Here is a 15,783-nt window from a genome sequence, read left to right on the forward strand (position 1 = left end):
AAGCCTGTTTAAGCACTCTTTTGCATAGCTGCTAGAGACAGCAGGATAGAGAGTCTTCCTAAAATGTGCAAAGTAGCATGGTATCATGTCTTTTATTGCAGGTTTACAATGTTGGTTATGTTCTGCTAATCAGAAAAAAAAAAGAAGAAAAAAAAAAAAAGTACCCCTAGCCCCATGGAAGTCACTGAGAACGCAACCATCATTTCCAAGGGGACAGGATTTTATCCCTCATACTTTCATTCTTTCTTCATGTTCCTGTTACTCAGATTGAGTCACTGGTGAGGAGCAGTTTACATACATAGGGGCACTGGGGCTGCTGGGACTGCTAGTCTGAATAAGCTCAGCAATGTGGGTATTCTGGAGAGCAGAAGTCTCTCTGATACAACAACAAACGTAGTCTTCCAGCTGACTTTCACTGCCAGTCTCAGGGTTTATTCCAAGATCTGTGTTGCTTTCTCAGTGGGAGTAATCAGCTATCCTCATTCAGCAAGATCCTTCTACATGCTCCAAACTTTTAGACTGCAACTAGTACTGTTCAGCTGGATTACTCCTGCACTTCCAGTTGAGAACATATAAGTACTCTGATGGAAAAAGAAAATTAGATTGGAAATTCCATGCAACTACACCAGCAGTAATTTTTAGAAGTGGTGAAAAGGAACAATGAATGGCAAATACTGTATTAGAAAGTGCTGTGCTTCATATAGGGCAAAGCTGCTTACTATATTCACTACCAAGTTTGGAACTATTTGCTTATGTAGCTGCTTCTTTATGGGTGGATCCACTGGGGTACAGGGTCAGTTAATTAGGGACAACAACTAAGATAAATGTTCAGAGAGACCACTATGAAACCTGAAGACAAAAGAATAATGATGATTCTACAAGAAATAGTGTAAGAGTGTATTGAATTTAAGAAAATTTGTATAGGCCTAGTACAAAATGCTTTTTGATTGAAAGAGTTTATAATAAGATTAATATATACAGTTTTTCCTTAGGACTTTTCCTTAATGACAATGTGCAGCTGTGGTTCAAGATGTTTACAGAAGTAAGCACCATTTCCAGGCATATAAATGTGTAGTAAAATCATTCTCACAGAGAAAAAATAGGATTTAAACATCTACACATACAGAAAGTTGTATGAGTACCAAATTTCTAATGGATTTTTGGCCCCCTAGGGTAAAAATGATTAGGACTTAATCTTGTAAGTGTGTATTCACCTGTTTAATTTTGTTCCTTTGAGTCACTGTATTAAGTTGCATGTATTGTCTTAAATGACAGCTTTATGTGATAACAACATCCTGGCTTTAAAGGGACAAGAACCCTATTAATCACTCACACCACCAAGTTGAAAAGACAGCAATATTATGAAACTTTGGGTAAAAGACTGATTTCATCACAAAAAGTACCTGTTTGCAAATTTTATAAACCTGAAATTGTGGGAGGAATAAATTGATCTGTGTGATAGTGGGTAAAAGGACAAAAATATTCAAGAATTCTGCTAGTTCTTTGGAGGAACATACTGCTTTATGACCATGCTTTCACCTTCCTAATTTCAGGACACTCTAAGCAGCTGATTACCACCCTACTTCTGCAATTAGGTCTAATTTCACTGGCAAATGGCTGATGTGCAGGCTTGTTGGAGGATCTCAACATGCATATAAGATAAAAGAAACAAACATCCCTAAGAAAAATCGGTACCCTCATGTTACTTCACAAACTCTTGGCATCTTTCAGCAATGCAACTTCTTATTCCAGGGACAAGGCACAGTTCAGTAGGAGAACACCCGACAAACTACTTTAAAGTTAGCTTTGCTTTTATGAAGCTCTGAATCTCACTCTCAGCAATAATTTTGCATTAATTAGTAGCCTTACTGAGGAAATCTGCTGCAACTCATGCAATTAGAAGCTTTTTTAAATTGAAAAGCACAGCATATTTGCAGATGGATTATAAATCTGAGAACAGTTTTGGGATTCAGGATAAACATTTTAAGGTTACATGCAAAGTAATCCTTCAGATAACATCTAAAAATACTACATAACTAGCACATCAAAGCTAATATGTTTCTTCATTACTTTATATCACTTTCTATCAATTTCTGTGTGTTAGGAATAGGGTAAATTCAGTCCTGAAGAGAAAAATTTGTTTGCTTTAATGTACAGTTGTAAAAATGTAACTATATACATATATATACAGCCACCTTTCTGCATTGCCACTTTGTCAGTATGAATGTTCCTACTTCTAGATGTTGAGACTACTGCTATAAATTGGGTCACAAGGGGTTCAGGCCATCTGACTAACTAGCAAATGCAGCTCACTTTGCAAAACTGTATTTACAATCTTTAGTTGCAGGCTGAGTCGCTATGTTTTAGCTAATTGCAATGTCCTTATAAATATTTGTATAAAACTCTGAAAGTGTATATTTTCTGGATAAAAATAATTGCATATTTTCTTTAACTTAGCTGAAAGTGTCCATGTTTAATTGTTACTCTGTCCTTGATTTCTCTTTCCCATTTCAGACTTCAATTGCACAACAGCAGACTCTACATACTCTGCTTTTCCTCTCAAATCTGTCTGTGATGAAACTTTGGTGGGAGACAGGGCTGCTCAGTTGGGATGGAAGACATTAAGGAATGCAAGCAATTTATAGCGAATTCCTTGTTAAGGTATCATCTTTAAACACTTCAGGGCAGTGCTCTTGATGAGCAAACAAGCAGTAAAAATTCAGCTTTTCTCTGGATTTACTCTTTTACGCTTTGGAAATTATTCCAAATATAGAAATCAAGAACATTCGTAAGTGATGGAACTTGAGCCAGAGAAGAGCATGTCAAGGTTGAGTTGGTTTGATTTTGTTGTTACCTCGTTGCTGGTCTCAATGCTCTCAGGGACAAGACCTGGTCCTTTTCATCCAGAAATTCTTCCTAGTCCAAGGAGAGCACTTGAAACCAGTCGTGGTGACAGATGCTCTGCAGCTTTCAGGATTTTATGTAGAGTGTAATTGGTTGCAATGATACAGGAGAAAGATCCATACATGAATCTTACCATATGTAAATATTTTGAATTCTTTTTCTTTTAGTGTAGATCCCTGAGAGTCAACAGTAAGATATAATGTTGAAGAAAAATAACATGAGGAACTGAAAATGCAAATTGAAATAATGTTGTGGTTGGTAGGGAGACCCTACTCCAGGAGGACAGAGGACCGTGCAGGTTTCTGGAGCAGATTTTAAAGGCCTGCTTTAGAGGAACACTTGCAGACATGGGTTTGCTTCTGAGCGGATGTGGCTCTCATGTACTGCACTTTGAATTACATGATTGAGAACAAGCATCTGGGTGAAATCTAGTTATTCATCTACTCTAGCATTTCTGAACACAACATTTATTAAAAAAGGCAAAACAAAATGTAAAAATTAGGGCCTTGATAGACAGTGTAAATAGAGACACAAAGAGACTTTTGAACACACTAAAATTCCTGGCATGACTCTGATAAGAGGCAAACCGTTAGGGACCAGAACTGTAATTGAATGAGTTTTTGTAGCCCAGCCAGGGAAAACACTACATAACCACCCTTACAGATTCTTAAACAAAGCCCAGTTCAATGAGTTAATGATTTTCTAATACTTAAAAGAAAGTAAATTAATGGATGTACTTTGCCTATCTTGTACAGACAGACACATAGCGACTGTGTAATGATATTAACTTGATCCAAAGATGGGAGCTTTTGTTAAGAGTTCTTGGTATACATTGTCCAGACTGACCACTGGAAGAAGCACTGAACCAGTAAAGTAAGTCTCACATGGGAAACCAAATAAAGAAAGAATTATTTCTATTATCAGGACATCTTCCAGCTGAGAAACAAACTTTATTTGGTGTGGAAAAAATTAAGATTGTGGGAGAACTTATACGAGTGTGGCATTCCATGTAATAGTGTTTTGTTATTGTCATATACCAAAGGTGCTGGCATAGCATCAAAATTTTTAATACCACAGGATTGTGCAGGGAGTTAAAATATTGCTGCCAGCTTCAAAACTTGCAAAGATTTTCACCTTTAAGATCAGTTTGTATTGGGTTTGCATGGCATCATTTTTGTAGCGGGGGAGCTACAAGGGTAGCTTCTGTGTAGGGCTGCCAGAAGCTTCCCCTATGTCCAACAGAGCCAATGCCAGCCGGCTCCAAGACAGACCCACCACTTGCCAAGGCTGAGCTCATCAGCGATGGTGGTAGTGCCTCTGGGATAACTTGTTTAATAATGGAAAAAAAACCTGTGCAATGAAAACAGCAGCAGAGCGAGGAGTGAGAACATGTTAGAGAAACAACCCTGCAGACCCCCAGGTCAGTGAAGAAGGAGGGGGAGGAGATGCTCCAGGTGCCGGAGCAGAGATTCCCCTGCAGCCTGTGGGGAAGCCCATGGTGAGGCAGGCTGTCCCCCTGCAGCCCAGGGAGGACCCCACGCCGGAGCAGGAGGATGCCTGAAGGAGGTTGTGACCCTGCGGGGAGCCCGCGCTGGAGCAGGCTCCTGGCAGGACCTGCAGATCTGTGGAGAGAGGAGCCCACGCTGGAGCAGGTTTTCTAGCAGGACTTGTGACCCCATGGGGGACCCACGCTGGAGCAGTCTGTGCCTGAAGGACTGCAGCCCATGGAAGGGACCCACGCTGGAGCAGTTTGTGAAAAGGGGAACGACCCACATTGGAGAAGTTCATGGAGGACTGTCTCTCGTGGTAGGGACCCCACATTGGAGCAGGGGAAGAGTGTGAGGACTCCTGCCCCTGAGGAGGAAGGAGCTGCAGAGACAGTGTGTGATGAACTGACCACAACCTCCATTCCCCATCCCCCTGCGCTGCTCAAGGGGAGGAGGCAGAGAAATCAGGAGTGAAGTTAAGCCCAGGAAGAAGGGAGGGGTGGGAGGAAGGTGTTTTTAAGTTGTGGTTTTATTTCTCATAATCCTATTCTGATTTGAGTGGTAATAAATTATTTTTTTTCCCCAAGTCGAGCCTGTGATGGTAATTAGTGAGTGATCTCCCCGTCCTTATCTCAACCCATGAGCCTTTCATTATACTTTCTCTTCCCAGTCCAGCTTAGGAGGGGGAGTGATAAGAGGAACTTTGGTGGGCAGGTGCCGTCCACCCAGGGTCAACCCACCACAGTTTTATTCTGTTGCTCTGTGCCATGGCAACAAATGTATCCATGGCAAGGCAGCGGCTGGTTTTGGTAGTTTGGGGGGGGGAGGGTTGTCATGGGCTAGTTTGACCTTTTTTAGAAACACAGTGATTTAGAGTATGAAACCAGGCTATGGCCATACTGGGAAAGCACATACTGAAGAACAGGAATGTTAGCTGCCTACTCTTCGGTGATTGGAAAGTGTAGATCTTATGCAAGGATTTCAAATATGGTCTGGAGAGTTTTCAGGATATAGACATGGGAAGCTGACAGATCTGTTTCCATTACTGGTTGAGTTACAAAGCTGTCTCCTCTGCTTGCAAAAATACTTGCTCTGCACAGAGGAGTAGAGGTGGGAAGACCAGAGAAGCAAATGTGGGGTTTTTAACCACTAAGTGGAAAAAAACTATCAATTGGATTGAATTACTGTATGCATTTGAGAGGATTTTCACTCACCGATAACTCGAAACATTCCTGGAATTGATCTGTGTACTTTTTTAGATGTAAAATATTAGCTATCGAGTTTATTTCTGATTGCTCAGGAGAAACCGTGGATTGTTGGACAGCACAAGCTGCATGGGATGGGATGTGCTGTCACTGTTCCGGCCAGCGTACTTCCAGGAGTTACTGATCAAACAGGCTGCTCCTGTGCATCCCACTACGGAACACTGGTGTGTGTCCGTCTGTCCGAGTTCCCAGCTCGCACATTGCCAGGAGATGGCGCCCAATATTGCGGTATGGTGCCAGGGGTTACAACTCTAACGCCACTTGTGAACAGCAAATGGCTTCCTTGGTACCTCAGGGAATGAGAAAAAGGTAGAAAGACCTTAGTAGGTCGTCCAGTCTATCCCTGCTGCAGGGTGAACGGTATTTAGAGGGTTTGGGGCTTTTCAGTGGGAGCTTCTCTGACTTTAGCAGTTCAGCTTATTTAAACTTCCATATTTTTTCCAAGAAGTCACCTTTTTGTATTCTTCCATTCTTTCAGAGTATGGTTAAATACATGGGAAGAGGAACTGAAATTTAACATGCAGCTCTTATTAGAGGCTTTGTTAGAGAAAACACTTGCCTAATGGTAAGGATAGAAATACAGTGTTTAATTTTGCTATTTTGTATAATAATATTTTTAAAAGCAAACCAGAGGCAGAACTGTCTACTTCAGTAGAAGGAGGAGGAGGAAACAGGGAGTTGGAGCTTTCTGCGACCTGAAGCCTTGGCTCCTTGCTTAGCTGTAGTGCATTCACCTCACACTACTGTGGAGGTCGGATTCAGTCGTAGCTGTTACAGCTGACAAATGCTTAATTTGCTTTAACTTTCCTGCTGCTGCTTTTGACTATCTACATCAACACATTATTAACAAACACTACTTGTGGTGCCCAGTATACCTGTGTCTAAGAACAGAGTATCATTTTAAAGCCAAATTTGATCTAAACATGCAAATCTAACATTTAATTAAGCCAGTTGTAAATGTAACTGGCCTCCAAACACTTAATTATAAAGATCAGAAGTTCATTACCAGACCACTGATAACTAAAACTGAAACCACTGTCACTAGTTAGTCATGCTGTCAGAATAAAACAAAAGCCTCTCAGAGCACCACTTTCTGTGCTGTTAGATCTCTGGCAAACACATTTTTATGAGCCTAATCACATCCACACGTAAATGAATTGGTTCACAGGTAAAAAATCTCTCTGTTTGCCTTTGCATGTTCAGTTTTTTAATATTTTTGTTAGCAGATATGAGAATTAATTTCTCAGGCAACTTTTTATGATTACCATAATGCCTGACCTGAGAAGAATGTTGAAAAGTATTAACATCAGTGAGTCAGTAAACAGAAAGTGTTTTTACTTTATAATCAAATTCTTAGTTCACATGAATCCAAGAAGAAAAGAAAAAATAACTTCTTAGCATGAGGTTTCCTTCAGAGTTACCAATACACCTCTTTATATAACACAATCAGATCAAATAAACATTTTAAAGTAAATTAGTTTCACGCCTTTTGTGAAAGCAGAAAAGAGTAAGAGTAAAAATTAAAAAAAAAAAAAGCCAATGGAGCTAGTAAGCAATGATATCTTCTCGCCCAGACTTCCACAGCACTGTGAATTTCATAGGCAAAATTACTTGTAAATTTTTATCTTTTCCTGGTATAATTATGCTGAATAGTTCTTTTTCCCCAGTAATCCTGCACTGATTTGTCTAATGAGTGACTTTTCCTGTCATTTCCTTAATTTTCTTGAAATTTCTAATGTTGCGGTTTCCTCCCTGCCAACAAATTTTATTATTCACTTGGAAATAGAATTTTTGGTTTCTATATCACCAACTTCCTGTCCACAGAGAAGTAGCTTTCTGGGAACTAGAATGAATTCACAAGAACATGTTATGCTTTCCTGACCCTTGTCCCAAAAATAGCTGAATCTACTGCTCGGTCTGACCCCAAAGTTAGTGTTCTTAAATTAGACATATTTCACATGGCTCCATAAAATTAAAGGTGTAGATTAAATGAGAAAGGAACTAAAACCTCATTTCTTCCACTGATGGAAAAGCAATGGTTTTCTTGTTGGTTTTTTTCATTCTTATCACTGCTGCATAAAGATAGACTCATGAATCAAAAGGTTTTAGGGTTGTTTTTTTTTTTTTTAATTACAAAATGGAAGTTTCATAAAATGATTGTCTACAAAAATGTTCTAGGACTTTGGTTGGGAGAAACAGGATGGGATGGGTGAGAGGAGAAATACATCTCGCTTGCTTGCAGAGAAAGGAAACATTGAACACCAAGGCTGATATCTGGCTAACAGTCCAGTAGCAACACAAAAAACCCAAACCCAGCTTTTATGATAATAGTAACTTTCCAGTGAACTGCAAACCCTTTCATATTAATGCATGGCATTATGCAAATCAGCTCCCTCTTCTCTGAGCACCTCATGTAGTCTGTTCTGCCGGGAAAGACTGAAAAGATTCCCAAGGCAATGGTAAACATTACTGGAATTATATTATGAATGATCTAGGACTTAAAATTGTGTCTTCTGTGCTCCTGTGAAGTGTTATCTCTGACTATGCTTCAAGCCAGAGCTGCATTAAAGATGCAACAGGGAAATGCAGCAAACTTCAATGAATTCTGTAGGGAAAGTGAATAGGGAACAGAATTGTCACATACAGTAATTTAATTGGATGCCTCCAAGATTATCAGACAGGAGATACTTCTTCACATAACACTTAACTTGCATATGGAAAGCATTGCCATGGGAAGTCTTAAAAGACAAAATTATGAATAAATTCAAAGCAAGAGATTAGACAGATTAGTGGAGGATAGGTCATTCAGAAACTATAAAATAAGGTAGTCCAGGTACAATTGCCAGTTGCAGATGTCCCTAAAGTTTAAGTTTGTCAGCTGAGACATCATCCAAAATGAAGGACCACTTTGCTCATGCATCTTTTGATTTTCCCCTAACAGCCATTGTGTTAGAGGCAAAACTGAACTAAAACTTTTCTTTTATAGCACAATTCTTGTGCTCTTAAGTGAATATATTTCCATGCTGTTCCTATATTATTCATGTTTGTAACATTGAGAAAGCAAGATCATCTTGTGACGCTATTATAAAATGCATTGCAAAAATATAGTTAGTCTAAGGCAAGTAATTGAACATTTGTGTTCAATATCAATGTGAAGCAGTACTTTAGAAGCTTAATTACAGCAGAAATCAAAATATAAATCAATTTATTTTAGTGTTATTCCAATACTTGGGACTTGTTCCAAATGTTGACATACGTATTTAAGATGTAAGTTTATGAGACTGACATGACCTATTATGTACGTTAGCTGCATAATGAAGTTCACTTTACTGTAATTTAAAGCTCGAGTAATTCTGTATTGGCTATAGTTATTATTAAGAATTTAATCGCCTTTTTCGGTCATCTCGCTGCTTTGACTCATATCCTCAGAGATACTGTGTTTTCCTGTGTCCCCACCAGTTTTGGAGACTAGTTAATGTTTGCAAAGCTGTTTAAAGACAAGAAGTGCTGTTTCCATGGTAGTAAATAAGGTCAATTAAAGCTTGTATTGCATTTATTTTGCTACAAGGTAACATAACTGAATTAGAGATAAGGCATCAAGACATGTTCTTGATCAGTAATTCAATGAGCTGTGGCTTTCAGTTTTGAGAACCTGACCAGACTTTTTGCATTTTACTATTTCAGCATAAAAGCTTCTTAATTTCTTCATAATTTTAGTGTATAACAGTTTTATATAAAGTTTAATTTTGACCAACAAGAAAATTGCAATTAACTTGGAAAGGAAGTATTAACTGAGGCAAAGCTGAGGTCAGTATTTTTCTTTAGGATCACTAACCCTCTGAACCTATGTTTAGTGAAACAAGAAGTCAGTGAATATACTGACTGCAATATACTGAACTGCAATTCTAATTGTCGCAGGAGAAGCTAACTGAGATGCTGCCTGCTTACGTAAATTGAGATTGTGGGTTTCTTTTATAAAGTACAAATCTCAAGTTTGAAACTGTGGGGTGGAAAGGTGCAGAAGGAGGAGGAAGAAAAGGAAGATTTTTCCTGATTCTACACGTCCAAACAGTGAAAGCATGGTCTAGTTGCAATAAACAGGCATGTTTTAATTTTAAAATTTAGCTACAATACCGCAACTGTAATAACATCAGTAATATGAAAAGAACATAAATTGGCATGAACATTTGCAAAATAATTTAAACTACAGAGAATCTGGTCTGTCACCTGCCAGTCACAGTATGAATCTAGTTCATAATGATAGACCATATTCATCCCCACTCACTATGCCATTTATTTTAATCACTGTCTTTGTTCTGTCTCAGCATTTGGCTGTCACATCTTTAAGAGAAATGGTCCAACTGTTTTGCCACTTGCTCTAGGAAATAAGTTGCTCTCAGCATATGGAGGTTTTCACAAACAATATGCTTTCAGTTTTCCATGCTTTGGATTTCTCCACAGAAGATCGGTAAAGCTAGTGTGATATTAACTAAAAATGCTGCTGTCCATATAAACAGAACCTGCAAAGACTTGTGCTGTACAAGAGCTTCTTAAGGAGGTGGATTTATTGCACATCCTGCTTTAACTGAACTTTCTGTAGATAAGCAGCAAAGAAATAACAACTGTACTGAAAGGAAATACTTGATAATGAAGAGATGCCATAAGCAAAGCTGGATTTCATATTTGTGCCATGTAACACACTCTTTAATTATCTGTTCATCATTTCTTGATCAGTGCATAGACTAACCACTAAATGAGGAGAATATCCATGGATTGCCAAAGGATTTCCAATAGTAAAGGCTGTTAAGACTTGAGCGCTGCTCAAAATATTTCTTTTTTACCCTGGCAATCTTGAACATTACTTTATTAGTTCTTCCTTTGCTTTCTTTTATTCTTCCTACACATAGATAATCAAGGCAATATCTCTCTATTTCTGGAAAAGCCACATGGTAGAGAGAGTCTCCATGTTCCTGTGTTTGCCTGCTGGAGGGTCTCTGGTGTGCAAGGCAGAAAGCAGAGGGAATTCCGACTGCCTGCCACTGCACTGCGGCAGAGCACGGCCATGAGTTGGTATTGGTGGTAGGCATTGCCTCCAGAAGTTCAGGAATGTAGCGCGTTTTCTTTCTCATAAAAATATAACCCCAACAGCTACCAAAGGTACGGCTATCCCAGCGTCTTACCCTCAACAGTTACCAAAAGCAAATGCCAAGGGAAGAGAGTAAACACAGGACAAACATCAAGTGATACTCTTCCAGCATACTCTGCAGAGTATCTCCAGTGATTTGCTGCTTAGGTGCTTCACAAGTCAGACATAATGGTTCTGTACTAATAACCCTGGACAGATATTTCTATAAGCAGGCTCAACTGCTTCTTGAACTCACAAAATTAATTTGCATGCAAAATATCCTGAAAAGTTTCAGTGTAGCATTCTGTAAATAAATACCTTCCTCTTATTGAGAGCCTGTCACACTGACTTCATCCAGTACACTTTAGTACTTGTGTTAGAAGTGACAGTAAATTTTTGCTTTCTGTTACTCTGTAGATGCAATGTACTTGAATGTTTTTAATTTCTGTTCCTGCTTATGTGAAAAGAGATATAAAAGGGGAAAACAGGAATAGTTGCTGTTTTAAGCTGTTTCCCTGTTTAGGCTCATTTTGCAATCTAATCACTAATCTATTTCCATCAAAGTAATTAAAAATATTATTTAGTATGAATAGCTTTGATTTTTAACTGCTTCTTATATTTCTTGACAGTGTGACATGCTGCTCTGCTTGAAAAGCATCAGTATCAGTTCTCATTCTCCAAGCTGATAGATTTTCTTCATAAACGTCAGCTCTGCTATTTTCATTTTATTTAATATATTGGCTTTTAATTTGCTTTGGTTTGGTAGATTTTTTTTTTAGCATTATTTTGTTGTGTATTTCTACCCATATTTTATTTTATTTTCAAATACTACTGTCTGGCAATAATGGTTATGCAGCATAAGTCTGTGTAAACTTCACACAATCTAATTTTCTGATAACTGAAATATGCCATTTTGCAATGCTAAACAAACATGAACTTTCTACATTGCAGGTTTTAGATGTTTATTTTAAGTAGTCACATGAAATTTCATCTTCATTTTTAACAAGCCAGAAAAAGAATAGCCTGGAAAACAAATGTAGTTCTTAAAACTCTCTGCAAGAGAAATGTTCTATTTTGAACAATAAGTCTGACATTTCAAGGTATAGTGTGACATTTTTCATCCAAGTATATGAGTAAAGGGCCATGATTTGCTACCGTTCTGTTGCTTTTTCATTCCACCTTATTAATTTCAAAGGGGCAATTTCTTGACTAAGTTCCAACCAAAAAATGGCTAATGGGAAAGGCTGAAAATGATGATAAAATGGAGATACAGGCAGATATAGTATTTGAAGCAGGTACATTTCTTGTCAACTCAGTGTTCAGTGAATAACTTCACCTTCCTTTAGAAATTCCCAGATAGAAGCCTGACATAAACTTGACTTGGTTACTGAATCAGAGACAAACTGGATTTGCCTGGGTCTCATTTGAAAGGAATTCCCTGATGCTTAAAGTAAAATAGATAAAAATAATAACCAGAGTTCACATTAAAACCTCATGCTTCTGTGTTTACATCAGTCCATATGTGGCAGAAAACAGAAAGCTTTCTGAGAATGGACTAATTTCCCGTGTTTTCCTGTGCTGTGGTACGGATCCCTTTTTCTGACATTTTTGGTTCCAATAAATACAAAAGATAATATCTGATTAGAGATGTTATGTGAAGTTGAAAATATGGAAGAGAGAGTTCTTTGATTAACGTACAGTGCTTAGACATTAAATTCTTCAGTTGTGGAACTAAATTTAACAAGAATGACATGAGGAAAACTCATTGTGGCATGAAGTGAAGTGGAAACCAGTTATGGCAGAAGTGAAAGGAGTTTTTCTAATAGCAGGGTGTGACAGGATGACTGACGGTGTTATGAAGTGCCTTGCAACCTTCAGGGTATCACTAGGTGGACAGTCTTTTCCATCAACAGCTGTAAAGAACATAATCAATCAGGAGGAGGGGAAGTATTTCTGTGTTGGATCTGAATCACTATATAAAATGGCTGTAGGGAACAAAGAGTGTAATGGCATGTCTGTGTTATAGAAGAGCATCTAGTAAGCAAGAGTATCACAACCCTCACCCAAAAGCTTTTAGAGTACAAAACCAATCGAGTTAAAAGAATAATATTTCAGCCTTAGTACCCTGGGTCTGCTCTCATTCTTGTTCCAGACAAGATTTACGACTGATTTCAGCCTCCTCACTTAGTCATTCTCATGAAATATATTGTAAGCCTCATCTCTCCCAGTATAAGTCAGAAGAAACTCTTTAGTCAGCTGGGCTGCTCAAATGGTAAGCTTAGGTGAAAGAAAAGTTGACTATCACTGAATTGGCTAATTGAAACTTGATATTGCTCTTCTTCCGTGACTTAATGATACTATTTGCTCACTGGCTGAAGTAGATTCAAAAGGGAGGTACTGATAACACTGGGCTCGCTCTAGCTTCAGGCTTGTGACACTGAGAGCAAAAGTGGGAAGGGATCAACCAAGTTTAGGGAGAAAGAGTTCTGCAAAGTCACATGCAGTGGTAAGTAGACATCCTTAGCATGCTTCAGAAGAGGCAAAATGCAGTTGGAGTGGAAGGAAGAAGGGTGAGCGAGCCACCCAAGTCAGTCTGAGAAAAAGTTAACTCTTGAGATGCATGCTCAATGTTCTAATTCAAAAGTTCTAATACAAAGTTTAAGAATCAGTTGTTATTTCAACAACCAGTTCAGGTGAATGAACTCCCTCATAGCTCTGACCAAGAGCAGAGCGGGACTCCTACTGTGCTGTGTAAAACATACCTTTATTTTACTCTCCAGATGCGCTGTATTCTTGATTTCTTTGAATTTCCTTGTAGAATTGCTATCAGATGGAAAAGACATATGATGCAAAGAACGCAGATATTGAGCCTTTCTTCAGCCCATAGCCTGAGTTTTTCAAGCATAGAGAGTGCATGGGGTGGATGTGTGGGGTGGTTTGGGGGCATTTGAATTATGGAAGGAACTGTTGGCAGCCAGAGAAGAACTGTACAATGGAGAAGACCTGTTCTTCGGTGTGATATTCTGGTTTGGCCATGGCAGCTCCAATATACACAACATTTGAGTTCGTAATGATACATACATATTTTTACATAGCAAAAGGCCTACTTTGAAGACCTATTTCAGTTCTTGCCAGGAACTCAGGATGGTCTGGCTGGACTTAACTTCACAGATAGTTTGATCTAAGTTCGTCTGAATCCAACTTTGATCTCACACCTCATTTCTTTACCTTTGCTGATCAAAGCAGTATATTTGGTCTGTGAGTTTAGTGTTGCTGATTGCTGTGTTATAAAGTGGTTTTATGTTTCTTTAAGGAGAATGCCTTTGTTATAGAAGCTGTTAGAAAGACTACAGGAAAATAACAAGCCATTTTAATATAAGCAGGATGATATATTTTCCTTTTGAAAGAGAACTTTGAAATTATTGGCAACACAGAAGCCAGTAAGGTCATTACCTTACCAGTGGTATTTACAGTTAAACAGAAAACATTCATTTATTTGAATCTGGAGACTACTAAAATGATAGTGAAGACATGCTACTAGAGCTGCCTAGTATTTCTGAAACAGGTTAAATGCCAGGATTTCAAAGTTGCCTGTCATCCTCTGTGAATCTGGTAGCACTAATAGTGATGTGTGTTTATTTTTCCAAATATGCAGATATGTATTCTAACCCCAAAAAGTACATAATCAAACCAGATAATTTTATACTCTCATCTGGTCTTAAAAATCTGCGAGTAGGTCACTACCCAAATTTGGTCCTTCATCCACCTTTTAGGTGGGAAAAGTTTTATAGAACTTTGGCAAATGCCTTAGTTTAGATAGACTGTACTGTGGTATCTCTTAAAATACAATGCTATTATATACCATTTATATATTTTGTAACACAAGTTACTAGTGTTCCTCCTGGACTCACAAAATTACCTCTGTCTTCTAAATCTGTCAATAACAGAACTGTAATTGGTAAATCATATTTGGAAATATAATTAGTAAGTTTTTAAGGGTTTGACATTTTCCATATTCTGCTATTTAAATTGATTTTTATATAAAGCTATTAAGGACATCCTTTTTCCATTAAGGAAATTATATTTAACTTCTGTTGTGATAATGTATGTTATATATAGCAAAGAGAAGGTACTTGAGCTTCTCTTTTCTCTGCAAGGTCATTGTCATTGTGGGTGGTGGTGTAATTTTCCAGAATAAATATGTTAAAAGGTGGTCCTCTTAGAATGAAATCAATCGAGACTTCAAATATAAATATGTCTTTTGACATAATTAGTGTCATGAATGAGAAATTATTTTACTTTATTAAACAACTTTATGCTTTTGACAGGTTAATAAGCAGTATGGAAAAATGTCACCTGAAAACCACATGAGCACTCTGCTTCCTTGGCTGAGATTATTATTTACTGCTGGTGTTTTCCATGACACTTCATTAGGATGGTGGCAGACATAAATAAATATATACATATACGATGAAGCACTTTTGAAAGTATGTGTGTTAGCCCTTTCATCAGACATTCAGCTGTTTGGAACAGAGCAGAGTGAGAGTAGTAAAGAGAAACTTTGGTTAAAGAGAAGACAAAAAGAGGCCTGCGCATGATAACTGGGTTTCCTGCAAAAATGCTTGAGGAACTACTTTTTTTGCTTATTTCCTCTTCACTTATATCTGTATCTTTTTTAAAAAAACAGGTTGTTTACTCTTTGCCTATCACTCCAAGGCAAAGCACTAACATCAGTTCCATAATGATTACAATTAATTGCAAAAGTTACTGACAGTATAGCCTCCAACTAGGTTTTGCACAACGGTCCAAGCTGGATATTTGTTCTGCAACTTGGTCAGAAATGTAATTGAGAACATAGTTTCTTAAGATTTCTGCTCTGTGTTTTGCTTCAGGAGAGAAATGGTAAGGAACTTACTTACAATTATGGCTATTGCTAACAAATGGTATTCAACATTTACATATGTCTTTTCAAGTTCAGAAGATTTTATGAGTACTAACTGAT

Source organism: Haliaeetus leucocephalus, unplaced genomic scaffold, assembly GCF_000737465.1.
Source record: "Haliaeetus leucocephalus isolate CR32 unplaced genomic scaffold, Haliaeetus_leucocephalus-4.0 Scaffold262, whole genome shotgun sequence".
NCBI classification, from domain to species: Eukaryota; Metazoa; Chordata; class Aves; order Accipitriformes; family Accipitridae; genus Haliaeetus; species Haliaeetus leucocephalus.